Source organism: Hyaena hyaena, unplaced genomic scaffold (genome assembly GCF_003009895.1).
Source record: "Hyaena hyaena isolate Hyena2069 unplaced genomic scaffold, ASM300989v1 scaffold_17, whole genome shotgun sequence".
Classification (NCBI taxonomy): domain Eukaryota; kingdom Metazoa; phylum Chordata; class Mammalia; order Carnivora; family Hyaenidae; genus Hyaena; species Hyaena hyaena.
The window spans coordinates 5,811,810-5,818,928 of record NW_024080648.1 but is presented as its reverse complement, the minus strand read 5'-3'; the positions used below and the strand labels follow the sequence as shown (position 1 = coordinate 5,818,928).

The 7,119-nt window shown below is 38.5% G+C and overlaps 1 non-coding gene across 1 annotated transcript; it reads left to right on the top strand.

Annotated features, from left to right (window-relative positions):
- The first annotated feature begins 2,643 nt into the window (after positions 1-2,643).
- On the top strand, positions 2,644-2,746 carry LOC120223211. Its single transcript, XR_005526236.1, has one exon. It is a non-coding gene; the product is annotated as a U6 spliceosomal RNA (small nuclear RNA).
- Positions 2,747-7,119: the final 4,373 nt, after the last annotated feature.

Genomic DNA, 7,119 nt, shown 5'->3' with positions numbered 1-7,119 from the left:
CCATTTGGAAAAAGTTTTTGCTTGACTGCCTTTTCTTTTTCTGCTAATTCTTTTCTGCTTTTCACAGTTGAAGCCATTGAAAGAGCTCTATTAATATATTGTGATTTGTATTATCTGATTATCAACTCATTTCTGAAGGTCTTATGATCCATCTTTCATCTCTGGCACGGTACTGACACTGTTCTTTCCACTGACACCAGTGACAGCCTACATGCTACATTCAGCAGGCTTTTCTCCTGCGCCAGATCTCACGCTATTTTGCTTCTCTGAGGTTTTCATGTTGACCGTCTCCTGCTTTAAACATTTTTAAAAAATTTCTTTGAGCCTCTTGCCACAATTCTGTTCTAATTCTCCTCTGTCGTCCTCTTACCTGTGTAGCCCTTCTTCTCTGACTTCTTCCTTGAATTCTTCTCCACACCCATTGAATGGAGGGGGGCATTTCTCCACTTCATTCTACAATTTTCTTTTTCTACATGACCTCCATTATCATGTCACTTCTTTACAGATGATTCACAAATCCCTACCGTTAGCTTCAAGTTTTGGTTTTTCAGTCGTTTCTTGGATACTTTGAATGTCCTGCTGACATGTCAAAATCTTGGATTTAAAACCAAACTCATGCTCTCCCCATCCCCAATAACCCATTCTTGTGATTTTCCTAATTCTGTCTGGATTATCATCATTTTCGTCTCCAGAGCTTACAAAAAGATTAGAGAAATCTTTTCTTCCCATCAAATTTTTCTTTCCATTTTCTCTCTGATTTATCTCTTATTTGCAATCTTATTGTGTCTCTTCTTGCTTTTATTGCTCTGTACTATTTGTCTTCTAAGTGGTTTATCTACCCATAGATTCACTTTTCTATAATCCATTCCACCCACCAGGTTGAGATCTGCCTATTTATTTCACCAATGTCATGTCATTAGACAGCTTAAAAACTTTAAATGACTACTAACAAGATTAATCCCAAACTCCTTATTCTGATAGAAAAAAAAAAAAACGTGGAGAATCCGGTGCTGTTGTTTTGGGTCTGACTTTTGCTCTATGACTAATTTGTTTTGTGAACATGGTGAAATCACTGGTCACCATGTAAAAGGTCTCTTTTCTCTAAAATGAAATACTAGCAGAAGAAAAATAACTGAGAGAGACTTTGCAAATCAGGAGAACCAAATGTCCAATAAAAGGTGAATAGACACTCAGTCATAGTGAGATATGACCACGCACCACTAGAACAGATCAAATAAAAAAGATAGACAACACCATATTTTGACAAGGATGTGCCTGCAGCAACAGGGTTGCTGCCGTTCCACGAGTTGCTGGCCCAAGCAATTCTATTCCTAGAAATGTTTGCATATTCACCAAAGGGCATGTATAAGCATGTTCACAGCAATAGTATTCAAATTAGCCAAAAACTTGAAATTACCCCCAAATCATAGGATGGGTAAATAAACTATGGCACATTCACAGTGGAAGAGTATTCAGCAGCAAGAATGAGAAACATGGATGAAGCTCCTAAACATGATCACAGGAGCCAGACACGTGAGAGTACCTGCCATGTGGTTTTATTTCTAGAATGTGCAAAAACAGGGGAGACTCATCTGCCTGTGGTTACCCTTGGGGGGAGGATACCAAGTGAAGGAGCACAGGTTGGTTCTGTGGTATTGGTGAGTTCTTTCCTTTGGTCTTGGGGCTACATGGACGCGTTCGGTTTGTGAAAATGTATTGTGCTGCATACCAACGCTATGTGCACTTCTGGTATGTATATTATGTTTTAATAAAAGATTTTAAAATGATGACTCAGGGGAGCTATAAACAATGGGTGCAATGAGGTAAATAGCCTTCCCAAGTCTGTTCCCCAAATAATATGAAATAACTTTACATCTACAAAAATTTGATGAAAACCACTTCTCAACATGAACGTAAATAATGTTGAGACTGTAAAATAACTGTGAGTAAAAAGAGAAAAGTCAACAAGTATCAGCACTCTGGCCCGTGTGTTCCCTTCTTCCAGTGTGGGGTTCTGTGGCAAGCAAAAGCAGGCGGAGAGAAACTGCAAGACACACAGGAGGGACTCGAGTTGAGAGGCCTGTGTGTGAGTTGGCGCCACCAACAGAAAGACTGCATCCACGCTAAATCAGAAAATCCTAAAAAGGTAACCAGGTAGATCAGAACATGACAGCGGAGAAGGGATTTCAAAGTATTCAGGCCTTAAAGGACCAGATAGACTAAAATGAAGAGGACCAGATATGCAATTTAAAGGGACAAACTCTAAGTTTGTTTTGAAAGAGAGAGGGCAAGTAGGGAAGGGACAGAGACAGAGGGAGAGAGAGAGAATCCCAAGCAGGCTCCACGCTGTCAGAGTAGGGACCGACATGGGGCTTGAACCCACCAACATGAGATCATGACCTCAGCTGAGATCAAGAGTTGGTTTCTTAATGAGGTGAGCCACCTAGGCGCCCCCAGACTATATTTTAAAAGAAAAACTTGATTTAAAAGGATAGTCTTCTGGGGAAAAAAAGCTTCTGAGGGAGAAAGAGGCAAAAGGGAAGGAAGAATGATCCTTGGGAAATCAAGTGGTAAAGGGAAAAAGAATAAAAGACATTTTGTGTCCCATAAGACAAAAGAGACTAAAAAAACTGGAAACCGCTCTTGCTTCGGCTGCACATACACTAAAATTGGAACGATATGGTGAAGACTGGCATGACCCCTGTGCAAGGATGACACACATATTGGTGAAGTGTTCCAGATTTTAAAAAATCAACAAAAAAACTAGAAGCCTTGCAATCTCTCCCCTCACCACTAAAACAGTCCGACAAGACCCCACTAAAGTACCTGGACCTTTGTAAGCTGAAAAGGAATTAAACAAGGAATCTTCTAAGATGCTGAATATTATAAAAATGAACAAAAAGAAAGTAAAGTTTACAGAGAAATATGTCAGATAATCAGGAAATGAATTTGCATGCAAATCAACCGAGGAAAATTCCCCTCCTGGAAAACAGCCACGAAGCAGAAGAAAATTTTAAGTCTGCACTCTTATAGTGAATGAAATATCCTGAAACAAGCATTTGAGGATATGAAAAACCACTTTAAATATGAAACCCAAAAACTAAAAGCATAAATGGAAAAAAAGAAAAGAAAAAGAGAAAGAAAAAGAAAAGGAGAGAGAGAAGTGCCTGAGTGGCTCAGTCAGCTAAGCATCCCACCTCGGCTCAGGTCATGATCTCACAGTTCCTGAGTTTGAAACCCACGTCCGGCTCTGTGCTGACAGCCCAGAGCCTGGAACCTGCTTCAGATTCTGTGTCTCTCTCTCTCTCTATCTGGCCCCTGCCCCACTTGTGTTTTTTCTCTCTCAAAAATCTATAAATAAACATTTTTTAAAAAGGGGGGGGAGAGAATGAAAACAAAAAGTTAATTAAACTCAGAAGAAACGGTAGAAAAAGAGAAAATTATCTCAGAAATTAAATTATTAGATGCACAAAGAAGAATGGACCAAATGAACATTTAATTAAAGGTAGGAAAATAACCAAAGGGATGGTAATGAGTAAACAAAAAAGTAAGAAGGCTCAGAAAGTAGTAGAAAAGAAAGACAGGCAAAGAAAGAATAATATTCATGTTATCTGAGACACTGAGGAAGAAAATAAAAACAATGGAACAGATCTAATATTTAATTTTATAATGCAAGGAAATTTCCAGAAGTAGAAAAAGACCTAAATCAACACATGGAAGGGCTCATCTGTCAAAACTTAGCCCAGAAATATCAATTCTCAGGCATAGCCTTGTCCAACTAATAGTTCTCAGAAATAACAATAAAAGCCTCAAGTTCTCTTTCACTAGACAAAAAGGTCAAATTACTTACAAAGGCAAAAGAATTAGACTAGCATTAGACTTTCAAAACCAACATATGAAGCAAGGCAACAATGGATGTTTTTGTACTCCTACATATATCTCCTTAAGCTTTGTGTTGGGATGCAGTTAGTGTTGCTTAGAAACACTTTGATCCTTTCTAATATGGCTTTTATAATTTGCCAGGTGAGTCTGGAGCAGCGCTCAGTGCAGGGCTAGTAAATTTCCTAATACTGAGACAAGACCTCCCTAGAGTTTGTTCCTGTGGGGTGGGAAGTGGGGGGTAGGGTGTGGGTGGGGGTGGTGGTGTTTGTCCAGCTTGGCTGGTGTGAACATGTTCTCCCCTTTGCTCTGTGTGAGCACTTCCTCCGCTAATCCTTTGGATGATCCTTTCCCTTGTCTTGGGCAGTTCTTCATTAGTCATGCACTGATCAGTACCCTTTTGAACATGTTGGGGGATCTTCTGCAGATTTCTGGGGCTCTCTGTGCAGCTCTCTCTGCTCTAGCATTCTATCTGATGAACTCTAGCTGCCCCAGACTAGCTGCCCCAAGACTCTCAGTCCTGTCTCAACTCAGAATATCTCAAGGTTCTGCCTCAATCACCTCTCCCCAGGCCACAGCCTGGAAATCCACCTAAGGCAGTAAGCCCAGATAATTGTAGGGCTCACCTCATTTGTTTCCTGTTTCTTGGAGATCATTGTCACTCCTTGCCTGATCAGAGTCTTGAAAACTGTTGTTTCTTGTATTGTTCCAATGTTAATTTTCTGGCTTTGGGGATTATACTATGGCTGTGTAAGATGTCATCAGGGAAAGCTAGGTGAAGGGCACTCAGAAATTTTCTGTACTACTCTTGCAACTTCCTGTAAGTCTGAATTCAAAATAAAAAATTAAAGATATTTAAAAATGAAGGTTTTCACTTAATACTTTTTAAAAGAAAACCCAAAAATATTTAATTACTACATCTATTGCTGATGTTGTGTTGTTTCTTGTAGCACAATAGGACGTGACCAAAACTAAACAAACATACTCTACTCATCCAGGAAGTCTAGCTGCCTAAAGATATTGACCTTTTAAATGCCAGCTGGGCCTTTCACCCAAGAGGGCCTGCTTTCAAGCAAACTGAAGGTACCCATTCACTGAATACTTCTAAAGCTATTTAAAGCACTTACATTCTTTTCATTTTTAACTATTGCATATTGGTCTTTCATTAAGTCACATAATTGAACATTATGTTTTAAAGTTTTTATCTCTGCTCATGCATTCAGAAACATGCCATTCTTTTTATTGTTTTATTTATTTATTTATTTATTTATTTAGAAAAATGCCATTCTTAATATAATTTTCTCCTCTGCACATTCTGTCTGCACCTTCTCACCTTAAGGCCCATCTCAAACAACACCTGTCCATGGAGTCTTAAACCCCTTTTGGAAGAGATATAACTTCATGTAAACATGAGAAGCACTTTGCTCCTATTATAATGAGAAACGTAAGACTGCAATTTTAATCAGTAAAAGGTTTTCATAAATGAATGATCTCTGTAGTCACTTCTTTTATCCATGTTTGGACTGAACCGTAACTGAGTCTTGAGGATGGATTAGATTTGGAAGGTTGGAGAGAAGGAAAGAAGACATTTTGGGTAAGGATATTATCATGGGCAGAGGCAGGAATAAGGAATGTTGAGGAGGGGACTTCTACTCAGCTGTTTTCCCATCTCTTTAGAAAGAATATTATAAAGGAAATTATGATTTGGAACAGGAGCAGAGAGGTTTTGGATTTATTAGCTATGTAACCTTAGAAAGCCACTTAGCTATCTCTGGGCCTCAATGTTTTCATCTGTAAAACACAAATAATAGAACATATTTCACATAATATTTGTGAAAAACAATGTTTAAAGTATACGTTAAAGTACTTTGGCAACCAAAAGCTGATGCATAATTTTTCTTTATCTTCTGGTTTTATATCTAGAATAAAATGTCTGCAAAACGATCTGCTTTAAAAAATGAGTAAGCTATTGAGTCTTCTTTGAAGATAGATGTTTTCTTGGAGTATCTGATTATAGCAAAGTGCTTTGCAAAGATTAAAGTTCTTTTTTCTCTGCTCCTTTTCTTCTTTAGTAAATGAAGAGCTAAGAAATCACTCTAGAATAATTGATATTAACCACTCCCCTAACTGAGGACAATAAATATAAGCATCTTGAAAATACTTAGTCTTTCTCTTGGAACAGTAATTCAACTTTGAGTCATAGAATGTAATCTTTATTTAGAAGGGTCGGGGAGGCCTCCCCAAGAGTTATCAAAGGTAGAGGCATGACAAATAGCACCCCTATCCAGGGAAATGAAATGCAACAGAGCTCTTCATGTTTTAAGGTTTAAAAAGAAAACCTGCCAATACTTATGGTAAATCCTTGGGCATCAAGTTAGAAAATATAGGTCCTGGAATCAGCTGGCACACCAAGATGGTTGTGGATGTGGATCATAAGAGCTGAGAATGTAGAGCCATATCTCTGTGGTCCAAAGATGGGGCTCTGGCCAATCCAGCATTCAGACTTTGGGGCTGTTTTCTGCTGAAGAGCTGTGCCATGTGCCTTATGCTGGAATTTGAATCAGAGAGAAATCATTACCAAGTAGATTAATATCCTCAGTGACCATGAAGAGTCAGTCTTCAGCAGTGACACTGTGGCAGCAAGAAGCAATGGCGTCAGTATATTGTACTGTTCCCACTCTTTTCTTGCCTGACTCTGTGGCTAGACTATTTCCTCCAACCCCAAAAGTTTTGGGATGGCATCAATCTAGTGATGTGCTGACAAATATTCAACAACTGGCTCTGTGGGAAGAAAAAGCCCCAATTCGTAGCATTGCCAATCTTTGTGGTGTAAATACTCCCACCATGTAGTGTAAATACTCCCATCAAGGTACCAGTGTGGTGTTAGTGAACATGCTGTTGGGAAGGGATGTGATACTACCCTACCCCATACAGTTGAAAATCCACATAAAACTTTTGGCTCCCCCAAAACTTAACTACTAGTAGTCTACTGTTGACTGGAAGCCTTACTGATAATATAAACAGTTGATTTATACGTATTTTCTGTGTCATAAGTAATATATACTATATCCTTAGTCAAGTAAACTAGAGAAAACAAAATTTAAGTAAGAACATCATAAAGAAGAAAATACATTTACGGGGAAAGAACCCACATGTAATTGGATTTGTGCAATTCAGACCTATGTTGTTCAAGACTCGATTGTAATTTATTTATTAATTTACATGACTTAATTTTGAATA